Raw genomic sequence first — 19,664 nt, forward strand, 5'->3', positions numbered from 1 at the left:
TCAATACATAACATAAGCATAAAGAGACCTTACATTCATTTACACTAATAATTTACATCTCATTTAATCTCTTAGTGTAATGTATCTTCACATCGATACCTGTGATACAAATGAATTGAGTGGGTCAGGTTCGGAAACCTAGTGAGTACATAGGAATTTCAATCCCAGAATGTGATAATAATGTATATCTCAAACCTGTAAATCCAAATATTATTATCAACATATATATATATATATATATATATATATATATATATATATATATATATATATATATATATATATATATATCATATCTCTAAAATAATTTATCCTATCCCGTCGATTCCCACATATAGCTCAGAAACAACGATCATACATGATCTAGCCTAAAGGATCAATATGAATAACAAACTAACGATGCTGCTTTGGAAATTCCATGGCAGTAAACAAGGATCAATAAATACATTAAATTAGGAGAATAGAATAAGTTTCACCATGAACCCCTGTTCGTAATAAAAAAAAAGACCACAAGACAATTAAGTCAAGGGTGGTTATCTAGATAACTTTACCTAGTAGTGGTCTAACACCGTGAGTAATTTACCACAATTTGTAACATCTCGTTTAAAATAATATAATTGAATAATAAACCCGTGACCCCGAGAAGTAATTATAGTTATTATTTAATATTATAATAATCTAAAACTAAATAATAATTAGTTGGGAGTTGGTTTTGGGAAGCCAAAGGACAAGATTTGAATCTTCAGGGGTTAAGGTGTAATTTTGTGACTTAAGTTTTCAAGATTTTCACACATCAAGAGGTTTTTGGTTGTATACGGACTAAATATGTAAGGATTTATGGGGGTTGGGTTGAGGCGGTCCTACTTTGTGCTAAAGGCCAACATACACAGGGCGGTCTGGACAAACACAGGCTTAAGAGGGATGTTAGTCAGATCAAAGGCCCGACGAGCGGTCCGGATAGGTTAAAGGCCCTATGAGGCAGTCCAAATGTCCTGAAGGCTCGGAGAGTGGTCCAGATAGACTGAAGGCCTACGAGGCGGTCCTGTCAAGTTGAAGGCTCATTATGCATGTTGTTTTGTGTTTGTTTATATGATATGATTATGGTTATATGAGGTTCGTATTTTAGGAGTAACTCACTAAGCCTTTAAGCTTACATTTATCGATTATTGTATCAGGTACTTCTAAGGATTGCGAGAAGGCAAAGGTGTCATCGTGCAACTCCTTATATTTTCATGATTTGATTGTGAGGATACTCTGATGCTTATACTATTTTGAAAACAAATTGCAATAACTTAATTGTTTTAAATGTTTTTAAAAGTTTTAAATTGGCTTGATTTTTATGGGTGTTACTGGCTTGATTTTTATGGGTGTTACAAGTTATGGGGGCAGGGACTAAATCATAAATTCTGGACTTGACTTGAAAAGAATTTCTCATGGAGGGGCCATTTGATAACAGTTGGATTTAAATCGAAAGGAAAAGGCGAAAGAGGGGCTATTTCTCTCATTATGCGTTGTATTTTGGAGGAGCAGGGTACAAAACCCGTTGATCTCTCTGTAACCCTAAACATAAGAGACCATTTTTTGAGCCGCCACCATTGTTGAAGATAGGTTCGGCCGCCGGCTGCTTCGTTAAGTCCAATCGCCGACCCACTCCTCTACCACCTTGTCATCGAATACCGCCACCATGACAGCCCCTATCATCTGGGACGTTGTGAACGAAAGGAGAAACCCCCCATCAAGAATGAAGTTGCTTCTGTACCGGCAAGATCGAAGGCTGATGGTAACCCCATCTCCGGGTGATGTTGCGTGGTATTGGAAGTCGGAAGGTGGAGTTGTCACCATAGGTGTCGCTGTTGTTACTTCTGGTTGTAACCCCTTTACTGTCTCATTGATGCTAATCCCCAGCCAATCCCTTCACCACCGCATCACCTTTTCTATTGTCTTTTCCATCTCATCCCAGCCATAACCATCGTTACAGCCGCCACTCCGAGTTGCTGAAGAAGTTGTTGCCGCTACCAACTTGAGGGCAGCCATGGCGAGTGTGTCTTTTTCTGTGAATATACTCCTTTTTAGTCTCATGTGATTCCATATTGCATTAGTATGTATTGTACTTTGCGTCGTAGCCACCACCACTATAACGCTCGTAGCGTCGCACTAGACAATTTACAGATGATAAGAATTAAGAAAGACTGTTTAATAGATTATTATTTAGAATAAATAATCTTAAACAAGTTATAGTATATTTCACAAGGGTTATGTACATATAAAGAACGCCGAAATCTGAGTTATGATGAAAAAGTTATGGCCCGTCCATGTTTTACGACAAACCGGCAGAGCACTAGAAGACGTGAATAGTGAATTTATGATACAGGAATTTTTTAGACTTATTGATCTAAAAAATGTTGTAGTATACATTAAACCGAGAACATACAAAAAAAGAACGCCCAAATCTTATTTCGTATATGAATTTTCTAAGATTTGGCATAGTAGTGCAAGACCCGAAAATCGAATTTTAGTTAGAGCGGGTTTTGGCCTACACGACCTAAATGAAAGTTCGAGATCTCATTAATAGGACAACGATCAAAAGACAGACGAAAACGGAGTCCGTATGTAGAAGTTATGAATTTTACGCGGACATTTAACAATATAATCTCCTCCTACTGTTAAATTTAAGATCGGTAAAGAATTAGCCAACGAAGTCTAAATAAAAGTTGTAGATCTTGTCTTTACCTACACGTGGATATACATAATTTCGAAAACAGAGATCGTATGCGATAGTTATGATTTTTCCAAATCGGTAGGGTGCTGTGTGAGTTTGGGTGACGTGGCGCGATCACAACCATTGCTTCCTCCCCAAGGCTAGCCACTAGATGGTGACACCTGGCCTGGAACTCGATGAGTTTTGGTGATTTCTAGTCTATAAATAAATGTGTTGAGTTCTGTTCGTTTGTTCACACCTTCCATCATCTCTTTCTCTCTCTAAACTCTCTCTCTACCCCCCCCCCCAAACCCCCCTAGAGCCTAGGAAAACCCCTAGCACCCAAAGGAAACCCCAAGACTCCCGAAGGCTCTGAGAAAAGAGCTTTTTGTCTCAGAAATGCTGCTTCAGTGAAGCCCGATTTTCAAAAAAACTCGTTGTAAGTGAGTTATGCTTGCCCTACTTTAAGTATAACTTATGTTTAAGTTCATTATCGTTATTATGAACTTATAAACATGATTTATCACTGATTCCAAGTCATTATACTGATTAATCTACTTACGGGGATGCTATCTATGCCATGATTTAGTAAGGTGTTTAAAGTGGCAATTCAAAAAAGTATACTTCGTATAACAAACGAACCCTATCTCCGATATGATCCTACCTGGTTGTTCCTTACTTGATAGATCATAAAGTAGACTTTGAGTTAATGATGAATGTAGACTAATAATTAGTTGCAATAAATATTAGACTAAAACTTAGCAATAATAATGCTAGGTTTCGTTGAAGGAAAATAAAACAGTTAGAAGCGAAGCGCTGCCCGAGTTTGGAATCATCACTTTAACAAGTGACTGCATAGTCCATTTCGTGAACATGATTTTAATAAACCTATTGATTAAAGTAATAAATATATGTTTGTGTGCGAGTTATTTAATGTTGCCTGAAATACGTCTTAAAGAACATACTTGATTATATATGATGATTAGGATAAAGAGTAGACCTAAATTAAATATGAGGAGTATTGGGTAGTATCTTCTTACGAGTACGAGTGAGTTATACTCAGAGAATAGAACTTTAATATATGTCATTGATCCGGGAGCATGGATTAGACATAGTCAGTGTCCCTCGTCCGAGATTATGGCTTGGACATAGTCAGATGTCATTAATCCAGGAATATGGATTAAAATATAGTTAGTTGTCCTTAGTCTACGAGTATGGACATGACATAGTTATCTACCATTAATTTGAGAGTATAGATTTAGACTTAGACACTTGTCCCTAATCCGAGAGTATGGAATGGGCACAATTATTGATCCGAGATCATGGATTAGATCTAGGAGTAAGAGGTAAAAATTAATGTCCGAGAGTATGGATAATCTCGTTGTGAGGATTGACGGGGATGAGTAAGAGTTGATTATCAATATGGGGAAAGTGTATATTTTGTGAGTTCTAAATTATATATATGATATAACGTTGTGGGATTGAAATCCCAATGTACTCACCAGGTTTCCCAACCTGACCCACTCAAGCTTATTTGTATCACAGGTGTAGATATGAAGTTACATTACACTGAGAGATTAAAGCGATGTAGATCAGTAGTGTAAATAAATGTAAGTTTTGTTTATACTTATGTTTTGTACTGATGATGACATCCCAAATGTTTTATAATGAATAAAATACATTTCACAGGAAATGTTGTGATAACGTATTTATCGTGTTTTGCTGGGAACAAATTCCGCAACACTTTTATTAAAAGAGGTACTCTGATTTTTTAAAGCATAAACAAAATCGGTCTTTTCTGTCCGTGAAAACGGGGATGTCATGGTTGATATCAGAGCATTAGTTTTAGCAAACTAGGAATATATATTTATTTCTAGACTTAAACTTAGATTGCTAGGCGATGATTGTGACGAATGTGTCTAATAAATTTAGGTAATACACCTAAATAGACACAAGCACTAGCTTATTTTATGGAAAATGCCTAACGTGCTTTTATGTGCTAAATGATTTGTGATATGCATTACGTGATCGAATCTATGATCTATTACCACCTGATCTGGAAATTTTATGTGATCAGATTTCAAAACGTTTGAATTATGGTATTAGAATTGGTATGTAACTTTCAGAGTGATAAGGATATTTACACGTCGATCGTAAATAAAATCTTTCTTATCTAAATCCTCATCGCTACACACTGAACATTTAAATTGGTGAATACATTGAAATGACAACAACTTGCAGTGGAGCCGGGAACGCGAATGGAAACAGGAATCAACCAGCAGTGATTGAGCAAATACATGTTGTAGTAGCCACTCCTGAGCCAATCACGATAGCCGGAGTGCAAGCACTGATCTAGATGATGTTGGTAGTCGAATGGAGGAAACAAGGCGTTTACTTCAGCAAAAACGATAGGAACATACAGTGCCTATTGAACATCCCGAGCTGAATGACAGGCAGTCTGAGGAAGAGAACGACAGTAGTACTGTTGGTCAAGCTGATCCACTGGTGATTAGGACAAACATTCAAGATGCTAGAGTCGAGAGGAACAGATGCAAGTGCAAAAATTTTCTAACTTGAAAACCATCAACCTTCACCAGGAAGGAAGATCGGATCAGAGTTATGGATTGGATCTCAGAGATGGAGTTGGATTTCATGATGTGTGGTTGCAGAAGCAAACTACAAACCACATTTGCAGTGCGCTAGTTTAGAGGAGGCGTGGTTTATTGGTGGAACACCCTAGGGAAGACTCTAAGCCCCAATGAGCCCCTGCAACTGAGTTAGCCAGAGTTTTTGGTGCAATTCAAGCGTAAGTACTGCTCAGCCCAAAACATGCTCGAGCTAGAGAACCAATTCCTAACCCTGAAGAAAGGAAGGATGTCCATCGATGAATACACCAACAACTTCATGGGAAAAATGGATTTTTCTTTGCGTCTTGTCCCAGACGAGCTGACAAAAGTCGATAAGTACATAAAGGGACTTCCTTGGGTGTATGTGGTGTCATTACGTCAGGCACCTACTCTAGAGGCAGCTATCTGAGCTGCCAAGTTTGTTGAAGTTATGATCAAGGGAAGAGCCACCAGCAAGGTTGAAGTTGGCGATAAGAGAAAGTTTGAAGGATCCAAAATGTCCGACAAGAAGAGAAAATTCTCAAAGTATGGGGAAGGAGCACCGTGGTGTGACAAGTGCAGAAGGAAGCACATTGGGAGATGCTCTAAAGAAATAACCTGCTTCAAGTGCGGGAAAACTGGTCATTATGCTAGCGAATACACCACCAAGAGAGAAGTCTGCTTTAAGTGTGGTGATGAAGGACACTTCAAGCAATACTGTCCAAGGAAAGAAGAAGCCACAAAGCCAAATGTATCGCCAAAGCCAAAGGAAAGAGCATTCCATATGATCCTTGATGAAGCGGATGACAATGCAAAGAATCACGAATGAGAACTGATATTCGAAAGTAAAGCTATAAAGTAGTCATGCAATTAGTATCAGGTGGTGTAGCCTATTAGACGCATAGTCTATTGTGAACTAGAACAATTATGTAATCGTTTCAAGGAATAATATAAAACCTTCATTTTTCTATATGATGTGTTAAGCTATTGTGTGATTTTCTTGTATGGTGACTTGGAAAAATTGCAAGACAAAACTTGGGATGTGTATGAGTAGATGTGAATGGTAGTAGAGGCCTATACTACCGGAAGCACAAGACTCACACTTGGATCAGGGATACTCACAAGGTGACCAAGAAGCTAGTAATTGACTCCAGTTTAATCAAGTATGTCGTTACCATCGTTTCGGTAATGACTGAGAATATGATTTTTATTCCACCCCTAGAGTTAATATCATATCAAGTCTGACTAGGATGAGTGTGTTACATGGTTCAGAGAACCAAGATCGATGTAGCATCTGACTTAAGCCACATGATTGAAGTAAAATCGAAGCAATCAATAGAAGTATCACAGTCATTGTAAGATCTTGTAGCTAGAAGTTCTACATGTTAAAATGTGATTATATCACATTAGAGCATGAAGGAAGTTGCTTTAAAGTCTGGAATTTGACTCTAAAAGATCCGAGTCTAAGCATTGCATCATATGACGAGATGTCATTAGAACATGACCCATTAGTCCTTGGTGGTAAGCAAAGAACTTACCATAAGTTTGTTAAGAAGAAGGAGTCTCCAATAAGGAATTGAGATTGTCACTCGAAGGTCATGATTGGAAGACTAACGTGAGATAGAGAGTAGGTGCACGATCGAGTACTACTTGCTGCCAATAAGTCTAAGAGATAGATACTGAATCGAAGGAATATAGAAGTCATGGTTATTATTACCTAGGATGAAGAGATAGCATACGGAGTCATTATACAAGACCTGTTTTCTTGATGATTCTGGGACGTAATCATCCTAAGGGGGAGATAATTATAACCCCCGTAGCTTCGGGCTAGTTAATTTAGAGACGATAAGCATCAAAATTCACTTTTTAACATAAGATTATTTAGAATAAATAATCTTAACCAAGTTATAGTATATGTTCCAAGGGTTCCGTACATATAAATAACGTCGAAATCCAAGTTATAACGAAGAAGTTATTGCCCGTCGAAGTTTTACGGCAAACAGGCACAACACCAGGAGTCGTAAATAGTGAATTTATGATAGAGGACCTTTTTAGCCTTAGTGATCTAAATAAAAGTTGTATACATTAAACCGAGAAGATACAAAAAAAAGAACGCCCAAATCTGGGTTGGTATGAGGAAGCTATGAATTTTCTAAGATTTGGCATAGTAGTGCACGACCCGAAACTCTAATTAATATGAGCTGAACGATGTGACATCCCCGAATTCACGGCCAGAAAAGGCCGATTTGTTTATGTTTCATTTGAAAATCAGAGTATATTTTTAAAGAAATATAATGCGGAATTTGTTCCCAAAAAACATGAAAAAGAATTTATCAAATCATTTCCATAGAAATGTATTATATTAAAAACTTTGGGATATCATTATTAATACAGATCAAAATCATAAACATAAACAACATAGGCATTATATTATCTATTTATTCTAGTAGCCTATAATCCATTGATCTCTCATCAGATCATCACTACTGTGCTCTCTTTCCACTACCTGTATATGAGAAAACTGAGTGGGTCAGGCTTGGGAACCCGGTGAGCACATAGGGTTTTCAACCCGCAATAAATAAGTTTATTAATTTCATCAACCAACAATAACCCGATTACCCATTCTCGTTATCCTCATTTTATGTCCCTAAAACACCTATTGTAAGGGATCTAGCCTGAGGATTATCATAGGGATGGACACTATTGCTAAGGGGTTTCCTCAATAATAAATATCCGTAAGGAAACCATGAGCGGGATAGAGTACACCAGTGAACACATCGTTCACAAACACCTACAAGTTGCGGGCCTGCTAGCATTCCACTTGACTGTCTAGAATAGTCTGTGGTTGTCATCTATACTATGCTAGATCACTGAATCAACAAGAACATCAAGTCCTCTCATCATTTTATTTCATCACCCACCAAGTATTTCATCTATCCATATTTTACCCCCAACATATTTGTAGATATAAAATACATATACAGTTTAAATCATTTAAAACATGTATAATAGTATTCGTCTAACATAGATAACAAGTATATAGACAATATGCACACAACATGTAATTTATATAAAATAATTCATATCTATGTGTAAGATGAAAATAAATATGCACTCACTTTAGTAGTGGGAGTAGATAATATCTAAAAGTGGTCAACAGCTCGTGATCATCGGACTCAGGATGCGGAACAACTTCAGAAAACGAAAGAGAGAAGGAAGATTTGGTGTAAGAAGTGAATGAGCTCGAACTTGCTATTTATAGTATGATTTTGGCCCATTCAAATCGTGAGAATTCATTTCTCACGTTGTGAGCAATGGATGAATCACCTTGTAGCTTCGACATCTGCATTCTAGTCTTGAATAGTGTTTGTTTGACTCCTCACGTCGTGAGAATTCATTACTCACGTTGTGAGCTTTTGAGTTATTGTTCCCGTAGACTTCTAGCTTCAAAATGTGACTTTTTGGCTCCTCACGTCATGAGAAAAGAGGCTCACGTCGTGAGTCCAGTCAATTTAGGGTTTCTGACACGTGTCATGCTCTTAGACAATTGTATCTTCGGAAGGTCATGACTTTTGCATACGAACTCCGTTTTTGACGTTCTTTACATCTACATGTAGGTGGAGACGTACTCTATAACTTTCATTTAGACTCCTAAGATTAAAAAGTAGTTTATCATAAACTAAATTTTACATTTCCCAGTGTCATGCCGGTTTTGACGCGAAACATCGACAGTTCATATCTTTCTCGTTATAACTCGGATTTCCGCATTATTTATATCTCTGGAATCCTTGTCCCGACCACTAAAAATTTCTTGATAGATATTGGTCCTAATTATTATTTTATTTTTGACTCTTATTTTTATTCTTAACTTATTATACCTTATAATTAAGTATAAGGCACATAAAATCACATAATATTCAAATAATTCCTATTTATTATTTCAAAGTAGGTTATAAGTGTTGACCCTAACTATTACACCATCAAATTACTTCTTAGCTTAGAAACAAGGGCATTACAAACGATAAAAAGCCCGACGAAAACGGAGTCTATATGTAGAAGTTATGAATTTTATGCGGACATTTAACAGTACAATATCCTCATACTGTTAAATTTAAGATTGGTCGAGAATTAGCCAACAAAGTCTAAATGAAAGTTGTAGATATTGATTTTACCTATGTGTGGATATAAAGAACGTCAAAAACGGAGCTTGTATGTGAGAGTTAAGATATTTTTAAGTTGGGAAGCTGTTGTGCAAGTTTGGGTGATGTGGAGCGATCACAGTTGTTGCCTCCTCCCCAAGGGTAGCCACCAGATGGTGACACCTGGCCTGGAAATCAACGAGTTTGAGGCCAACTCGACGAGTTTTGGTGATTTCTAGCCAATAAATAGTGATGTTGGGTTCCCTTCCTTGTTCACACCTTCCAACTTCTCTTTCTCTCTCTAAACTGTCTCTTTAACCCCCGTCCCCCCAAACCCCTATAAAGCCTAGGAAAAGCCCCTAGCACCCGAAGGAAGCCTTGAGGCTCCTGAAGGCTCCGAGAAAATAGGTTTTTGGCTCATAACGTTGCTTCAACGAAGCCCGGTTTTGAGAAGAAATCGTTATAAATGAGTTATGCTTACCCTACATTATGTATAACTTATGTTTAAGTTCATTGTCGTTGTTATGAACTTATAAACATGATTTATCACTGATTCCAAGTCTTTATACTGATTGATCTACTTAGGGGATGATGTCTAGGTTGTGATATAGTGAGGTGCTTAATGTGGGATTTCCAAACAGTATACTTCGTATACCAAACGGACCCTACCTCCGATATGATCCTACATGGTTGTTCCTTACTTGATAGATCATGTAGTATAGTTTTAGTTAATGATGAATCTAGACTAACAATTAGTTGCAATAAATATTAGACTAAAACTTAGCAATATTAATGCTCGGTTTCATTGAAGGAAAATAGAATCGTTAGAAGCGAAGTGTTGCCCGAGTTTAGAATCATCACTTTAACAAGTGAGTGTATAGTCCCTTTCATGAACATGATTTTAATACAAGTATTGATTGAAGTATTAATATATATGTTAATGTGCTAGTTATTTGATGTTGCCTGAAATACGTGTTAAAGAACATACCTGATTATATATGATGATTTAAGATAAAGAGTAAACCTAAATTAATTATGAGGAATATTAGGTAGTATCTTCTTATGAGTACGAGTGAGTTATACTCAGAGAATAGAACTTTAATATATGTCATTGATCCAGGAGCATGGATTTAACATAGTCAGTGTCCTTAGTCCGACAGTATGGATTGGACATAGTCAGATGTCATTAATATGGGAGTATGGATTAAAACATAGTTGGTTCTCCTTAGTCTATGAGTATGGACAGGACATAGTTATCCATCATTAATCCAGGAGTATAGATTTAGATGTAGACGCTAGTCCCTAATCTGAGAGTATGGAATGAGCACAATTATTGATCCGAGAACATGGATTAGATCTAGGAGTACGAGGTAAAATTTAAGGTCCGAGAGTATGGATAGTCTCTTTGTGAGGATTGACAGGGTTGAGTAAGAGTTGATTATAAATATGGGGAAATTGTATATTTTGTGAGTTCTAAATTATATATATGATATAACATTGTGGGATTGAAATCCCTATGTACTCACCAGGTTTCCCAACCTGATCCACTCAAGCTTATTTGTATCACAGGTGTCAATATGAAGTTCCATTACAGTGAGAGATTAAAGAGATGTAGATCACTAGTGTAAATAAGTGTAAGTTTTGTTTATAGTTATGTTTCTATATTGACGATGACATCCCAAATGTTTTAAAAAGAATAAAATACATTTCTTAGGAAATGCTTTGATAACGTATTTATCATGTTTTTCTAGGAACAAATTCCGCAACACTTTTATTAAAAGAGGTACTCTATTTTTTATAAAGCATAAACAAAATCGATCTTTTTTGGCAGTGAAAATGAGGATGTCACAACCACCATCGTGAGGTGGTGGCTGCCACCACATGCCACCGCTGGCCACCACTAGGTTGCTATGTATATGTGTTTGTATTAGTAGTGGTTGTGTGTGTTTAGTTGAGATTAGCATTGTAAAATGTATCTAGAATTCAGAATCATGAAATGAAACCCTAACCATCACCGTGAGGTGGTGGCTGCCACCACTGGCCGCCGTCGTGTAGGGTCGCGATGTGCTTTGCCTTGTTGTGTTAGATTCGTTTGGGATGCTTGAAACCCTAATAGGCCTAATGAAGCCTTAATGGGCTTTATGAAACCTTAATGGGCCCATTGGAATCATAATGGTCCTAATGAACCCTAATTTGATGAAGGACCTAGTTATTTGGCCTATTGGGCTAATATGGGTTGGAAACCCTAATTAGGGTTTGGAAAACCCTAATGCCATGAAACCCTAATTTGGGACTTATCAGGACCGCACTGGAATTATTTAATAAACTTAAGATATTAAATTATAATCATTGGAAAATTAACCTAGGGCAATATTGGACTTAATGGATTTAGTCCTTAATGAAATAAGTCCTTAATGGAATAAGTAGGAACACTTAACCCTAATCATCATTTCATGTGAAACCCCTAATTTCACTTGGACCTTCCTATTGGGCCTTGGTGATTGGACTATTGATGGGCTATCCAAGAACAAGGAAATAGACCAAAATAATTGTATGGATTTTAGGATGAGGCCCATGTGAGAGTCTTGGGCCCAATTTGGAAAATTGGGCCATAGATGGATCTTAATTAGGCCTTTATGATTATGTGATATTGGGCCATGGGAATACAAAGAGTTGGACTAGAATAATTGGTTGGGCTGTAAAGAAAGATCATGTAGAGGTCTGGGCCCAATTTAGAAAATTGGGCCATATATTGGGCTTTTGGCCCATTACTTGACTATTGAGCCTTTAGTGTGTGAATTGGACTTTGGGCTTGGAACCCAATTACTAATTGGGTGTTGTTTAATGTTGATAGTTCTGGAATTTGTCAACCAACAACTGGAGTTTTATTTGCGAGATTTCACCATTGTCAAGTAAGTTCTCCTCACTATATCAACAAGGTCTAAGACACCAAGGCCGACCCTTTATGGATTTGTATCCGGATTATTGCATGATATGTTTATTAATTTACATCTTATAGTTTGGATGGTGATATGCTTATGCTTAGTGACCTGGTTAGGTCGGTATCGTAGTATATAGGATGATGTTATGTTAGTGACCTGTTAGGTCAGTATCCTGGTTATAGGATTATTGCTATGCTTTGTGATCTATTGATCGGTTTGACTATTATGTATTCTAGCACATGATTATTTATGTGGGGGTTAGGTTGAGGCGGTCCAACTTTGTGTTGGAGGCCAACATACCTAGGGCGGTCCGGACAGACTATAGGCCCAGGAGGGATGATAGTCAGACCAAAGGCCCGACGAGTGGTCCGTATAGACAGAAGGCCCTATGAGGCGGTCCAGATGTGCCGAAGGCTCGGAGAGTGATCCAGATAGACTGAAGGCCTGCAAGGCAGTCCAGTCAGGCTGAAGGCTCATTATGCATGTTGTTCTGTGTTTTTTTATATGATATAATTATGGTTATACGAGGTTGGTATTTTGGGGGTAATTTACTAAGCCTTCGAGATTACATTTATTGAATTTTGTTTCAGGTACTTCTGAGCATTGCGGGAAGCCAAAGGCGTGATCGTGCACCTCCTTATATTTTCATGATTTGATTCTAGGGATACTCTAGTGCTTAAACTATTTTGAAAACAAATTGTAATAACTTAATGGTTTTAAATGTTTTAAAAAGTTTTAAATTGGCTAAATTGAACTAAGCATCTCTTTAAAGTCTTATTTTATCACTAAGCAAGCCTAGATTGCTTATAATCAACTTTCAATACCAACTCTATTTTAGCAACACTATCCTAATTTAGTGTAATATTTATACAGAGTATTGAGTAATAACATACATTTATTTTCTCAATTATAACACTTCTATTTTTATTATCATGTAAATACATCTCAACACGTATCAAACCATGTCTAGTTCGTATATCATCAAATATACATATAATACATATTTCCAGATAATAAGCATATAACTCGTATATAAACTGTCATAATATATTTAATAATTTTATTAATACTTGTATTAAAATCATGTTCTTGAAAGGGACTATGCACTCACTTCTAAAAGTGATGACTCAAAATTCAGGTAGCATTTCATTTCTAGTAATTGTATTTTGCTTTGATGTAACCTAGATTTATTATCGCTAAGTTTTAGTCTAATATTTATTGCAACTAATTATTAGTCTAGATCCATCATTAAGTCAAGGTCTACTTTCATGATCTATCAAGTAAGGAACAACCAGGTAGGATAATATTGGAGGTTACTGATGGCCTAGAGTCACCAGAAGAGTTATGCGGACGGGTGATGATCCGAGCTAGAGTTTCAGATCGGAGATTTTGTACTCCTAAAGGTGTCCCTATGGAAAGGGGTGGTTCGATTCAGGAAACGGGGCAATTTGGGACCCCGATACATCAGTCCTTTTAGGGTGACCGCCAGAGTGGGTAGAGTAGCATATCAGTTGGAGCTACCTGTGGAGTTGAGTAAGATCCATAATATCATCCACATGTCCCAGTTGAGGAAGTGTGTAGCCGATGAGACGATAGTAGTACCACTAAAGGACATTCAGGTGGATGCGAGCCTGAATTACATTGAGAGGCCAATCTCGATTTTGGATCGAAAGTTGAAGGTTCTGAGGAACAAGGAGGTGACCCTGGTTCAGGTCCAGTGGCAACATCAGAGAGGGTCTGAGTTGCCTTGGGAGCCAGAGTCAGAGATGCGGGAGTAGCATCCAGTGTTATTTGCGAAGAATGAAGTCGAGAGTGAAGTCTGATTCTAGTGGGGGAGAATTGTAACACCCCAAGTACATGTATATGCTGTCAATTTTTTCCCTTATTAGAGAAAAGGTGGTAAAGAGTACGTGGGGTGTACTAGAGTGTACGCTCAACGTACTCGTACGCATGCATGTGACGTGAAGACCACCTAGTACACTGGGTGTACCATAGGGTACTGTGACAACCCGAAATTTCCATTCGGTCAAACCCTAAAAGTCAACCACTTCGTATCATAAGTAAAAGTCATTATTTCTTATTTTCAAGAAATATAAAATTCGTTTGATTATTTTAATATTATTTTTAAACGAACGGGTAAAAGAAAGTGTCGTCACGGGTTTTGAATTTTAAAAACCGCAAACACTTCGCGTCTTAGAAATTCCCGACCAAATTTTTATGTTTGGCTTGAAAAATCACCCAAAAACCGTGAACTCATACCTATGTATGATTTTACTCCCCAAAAAGCTAGTCATTTGTGTTTACTCCCCAAATGTCAAAAGAGTAAACTCCAAAATATCCTCTCAAGTATCATCCAAGATTTAATTCCAAATCTTTAAAGTTGTAAGTGTTCTAACCATTTCAAGTTAGTATATCACTTAATCTCGTGATTGTACATCCTTTAATCCATCCATTTTTGTGTTTTGCTTAGTTTCCAAAAACACCAAGAACACCAAGAACACACACTAAGTGTTCTTGGATTTAAAGTTCATTTCAAGCTTCCTCTATGTAAGTACTTCTATCCTAGAGCCATTTTAAGCTTGCTATACTTGTTTATACCAAGGAAAAGTCCCAAGAACACCAAGAACCAGGTGTTCACGGTTTTGGGAGGCTCCCAAAACCGTAAACACCCAATATAGTGCCTTAGGGTGCTTTGGGGTGTCTAGATGCTTCACAATGCCTTAAGGACTTGTTTAGATCTATCCTTGATGAGTGTATCACAAAAAAAGCACCAAAATCATATATTTTTATGTTTTTATGGTTTGGGGATCTCCCAAAACCGTAAACACCTTATATGTGGTGTAAATGTCCCATAAATGGCCCATGGTTGCTCCTTATGGCTAGAATCTAACCTATACTAGTGCCATGTTTGAGCTAAGGACTTGAAAACTGCCAAATACCAAACTTAGGAGTTTAAGGTAGTAAACTCATGAGAAATGGTCCTTAGACCGTAAACTCCATTTAGGAGTGTTTTGATGCCACACAACACTTCCTAAGGCTAAATCATGAAGTAGGAATGCTTGGAATAGCTTAGAAGAATTCAAACCAACAAATGGTCATAAAGTGTAGAGTTTACGATCGTAAACCCTTGAGTTTACTGCCGTAAACTCCTTAGGTAATGGTTATGAAAACCGTAAACTCCAAGGGAGTTTACCCTTGAACCTCAAACACACTAGCCTTTCCCTACAACACTTAGATGCAACCCTTGAGACTTATAACACTTGTATAAAGTATTTAACATGTCCTATAGTGTCTTAACTTTGTTTATTAGTTGTTTAAAGACTAATTGTGTATGTACATATACCCTTATATGTTATTAGCATCTTTGTGCGTGTCTAAGTCTTCACTTGGCACCAAGCACTTATCCGACATTTCCTTCCGATCCACTTACTACAGGTGAGTTCATACCCCTTAATCAATGTTTTAACCATTTTTAAATATTTTATGGGGGGGGATACAAGTAGAATCATGCTAATTACTATATCATTCACATGTGATTAGTAAGCAACATTCAAATGATTGGCTATTCATTACCCGTTTTACCAAACAGTTTCCTTCAAATGTTTTTCATAAACACTTTATGTGTTTACAACTCTTTATTACACTGTACATTTTACTCTGTATATTACATTTCAAACTTATTTACAATTGTTTTTCAAACAAATGTTTCTTTATACTAAACTGTTTTATCAAACCCATTCCTTCAAATTGTTTTATAAATTGACATCAAGTCGATCTTTTCTTAAGATAATAATTATGTTCAAAGGTTTTTCAAAACTTACTTTCTGCTTTTATATTATAAATTGCATGCCTATATATGTATATTTATATGAGTAATGTTTAAAAGACTCAGGAAGGCTATCCACCCTATTTCCCTTTCGCGCTTAAGATGTGGTCTGGTGGGATATCGGGTACCCGTCTGAAGGTCGTTTTAATATTAGTTATATATCATGTGTACATATGTTGTCATAAAGGTTCTCCCAGTTCAATCAATACCCTTGGGTAGCAAGGGTATACATCCATGCCCATACATACCAGTTAGATTACTAGTAAACTACCATAGGGGTAGTTTACGAAGATACTAGAACTATTACTAGAACACAATATCATACTATGAGTCAGTTCATTCATGAGTCAATACTTACTACTATGAGAACATATACAAAAATACTAGAGAGGAACATATACGGCAATACTAGAGGAACATATTCGACTATACTAGAGAAGAACATATACAACTATACTGGAGAAGAACATATACAATGATACTAGAACGAGTACATTACTATACATGCTAGATAGAGAGAGATCACACTTTACAGCTAGCACACGTGGAACATTACAGTACATTACTATACTATTACATAGATATGTTTACATGATCACATGTACATGAGTACACTTACAGGAATTACTAGTACATTTTATACGTATAGATTCTATTATATAATCCTCATTCTTATCTTTACCTTGTGACTCAAACACACAATCGACGAGATAGATTGGGATTAATATCCTAGTACCCAAGGATACATTGCGGGACTGACCATTCCTAGAATATCTGTTAGCTACATAGGTAAAAGTGTTGGAATAGTGTCTAAGGCTGCAAGTATTTGATCCGGCTGTGCATGGTCCTTTTGGGTTGCCTTCACCAGAGCAACTTGATGGATGATTTGTTAAGAGAGAGTAAATATTATAAGGAATAATATTTGGTTATTTGATTAATATAAGTCATAGATTAATTGGGATTAATTTGGTGACTTAAAAGATTAATTAAATAAGAGGGTATAAACTGTCAATTGTTTGATAGTTACACTTTAGACTATAAATCCTTCTCCAAGATAGGTTGGACGATTTCTAGGGCTTGGATAAGCCAAAATCATCCATAGGGTTATCAAGGAAACGATATGGATCTACTTAAAGTCTAAGTTATCCAATTAGGGTTAAAGTTGTAATCCTTAAGGAGTCTACAAGTATAAATAGACCCTAGGGGTGAGGGAATTCGACACACCATCTAAAGTAGAGATACTCTGGTCGAATTCCTCCCCTCTCCTCTCTCCTAAATCATCCTTCTTGCTATTGGTGTTTGTAAGCCATTAGAGGAGTGACATTTGTGACTCTAGAAGCTCCAAGACAACAAGATCAACAAGGAATTCAAAGGTATGATTCTAGATCTATTTCAATGTTGTTATTTAACCTAATTAGCCGTTAGAAGTCTTGGATTCAAAGCATGTTTAATTAGAAAGCCTAGATCCAAGCATTAGGGTTTTGCATGCGCACATAGGAAAGTTCTTATGGCTAAAACCCATCAGTGGTATCAGAGCCTAGCTTGGTTTTCTTTAAATTGTTGCTTGATTAACTGAAACAAACCTGCAAAATTCGATTTTTGGTTTTTGAGTCATGGACTCGGCGAGTTCCAAAGTGGACTCGGCGAGAAGGCCTGACTCGGCGAGTCCCTTTGTGTACTCGGCGAGTCCGGGCGTCAGGATTAGGCAAAACCGGGATTTTTTCATGTTTATCTTATGGAAACTTACCTTAATCATATTAGATCAACCCTAATCCGTTTTTTTTTCATATATATGACTATAATCTTGATCTAATTAAAGATACTTATCATCTAATAAAATATTTAATTTTACTTATATGATAATTGATTAATTATTTTGATAATTATCTTAAAAGAAATCTTGGATAAATCAAATAAAGATAATTAGGATATTAATTGTTAATTGGAATTATTTGTTATTTGATCCTCCATGTTTTAAATGTTTAAAACTTACCCTCATGTTTTGAAATTTATATTTGTGATTAAAAGGTTTTAATTTAGACAACTTAAATTTCAAACCCTACGTTTTAAAAGGTTTAAAACACAACCTTATACTAATATGATATTACTAGAATAATATATATATATATATATATATATATATATATATATATATATATATATATATATATATATATGTATAACTAAATGCTAGTCTTACCGTTAGTAGGCCTCATTCACGAAGCCGATCTATAAGGTGGGTATAAGGTTGCGGCCTATAGAATGGCGCTTAATGGGTGTACACTCACACCCACCGCTTGCTTGATTGGTGGAGGGTCGTTAGCCGAACGGGTAGGATAGGGCAACCTCATCCTCTCATTAAAAGTTTAATAAGAAGTACAAAGTAACTACACGTTTTAAAAATTTCCCAATCTTAGTTACTTTAGGAAAAGTGAATTGATGCAATCCCATGAAATTACACTTTGCACCCTTGCTAAGAAGTTAGTGGAGCATGTGTGGTTTACCGGCACACTAATTGGTTCTAAGCAAAGGTGGCAAAGGGTGATTCATTGTTTATCATAGTTCGATGGAGCGTGTATGGTTTACCGGCACATCGAATCGGTGATCGTTACAATGAAGGCACCATGTGAATTTGCATGGTAATTCACACCCGCTTTGTGATCCTCGGCATCCCAGTCACAAACAAGAGGGGCATATCGAGATTTAAACATGCCATTGAATAGTTTCAATGAATCTCATCCGGACCTAGGAATTCTCAACACACTTAGGACTAATAGTCTAGGTTTCGTAATGGAGAATTAGTGAATCGTCATTCAATTACCTTCAATTTATTTTCATGTTAGATTACGGCATCCCTTTTCTAATATGTAAATGTTATTATTGGATCCTAACCCTAATTTTTCTTATTGGGTGATAATTAGGGATTCTTATTCTAATCTATCTTTGTCCTTTCTATAGATGTCGAACACAAACAACGCTAGTTCTTTCACGTTGATGAGCCTTTGCCAAAAGGTCACCTTTGATGGAACGAACTTTAGCGAATGGATAAGATACATTCGCACCATTGCTCGCTACGAGGATAAGGAGTATGTCCTCGATGAAAAGCTTGAGAAAATCAACCCCGAAATCGCCACTCCGGCCGAAATCACCGCTTTTGAGACTCATGAGCGAGATGCAACGAAGGTACATTGCATCATGATTGCCACCATGAACTCCGAATTCCAAAAGTCCTACGAGGACATGTATCCATACGAGATGCATCAAGACTTATTGGAGAGATACCACCAAAACGCGAGACAAGAGCGTTATGAGATTTTCACTAACATGATCTCCGCTAAGATGGGTCATGGAGAATCTCTTACCGTGCACCTGCAAAAGATGCAAAGGTATGTCGATCGCCTTCGTAAGTTAAATGTTGACTTTGGGGAAGACTTGGCGATCGACATGGTGCTT

Source organism: Lactuca saligna, chromosome 1, assembly GCF_052625555.1.
Source record: "Lactuca saligna cultivar CGN05327 chromosome 1, ASM5262555v1, whole genome shotgun sequence".
Classification (NCBI taxonomy): domain Eukaryota; kingdom Viridiplantae; phylum Streptophyta; class Magnoliopsida; order Asterales; family Asteraceae; genus Lactuca; species Lactuca saligna.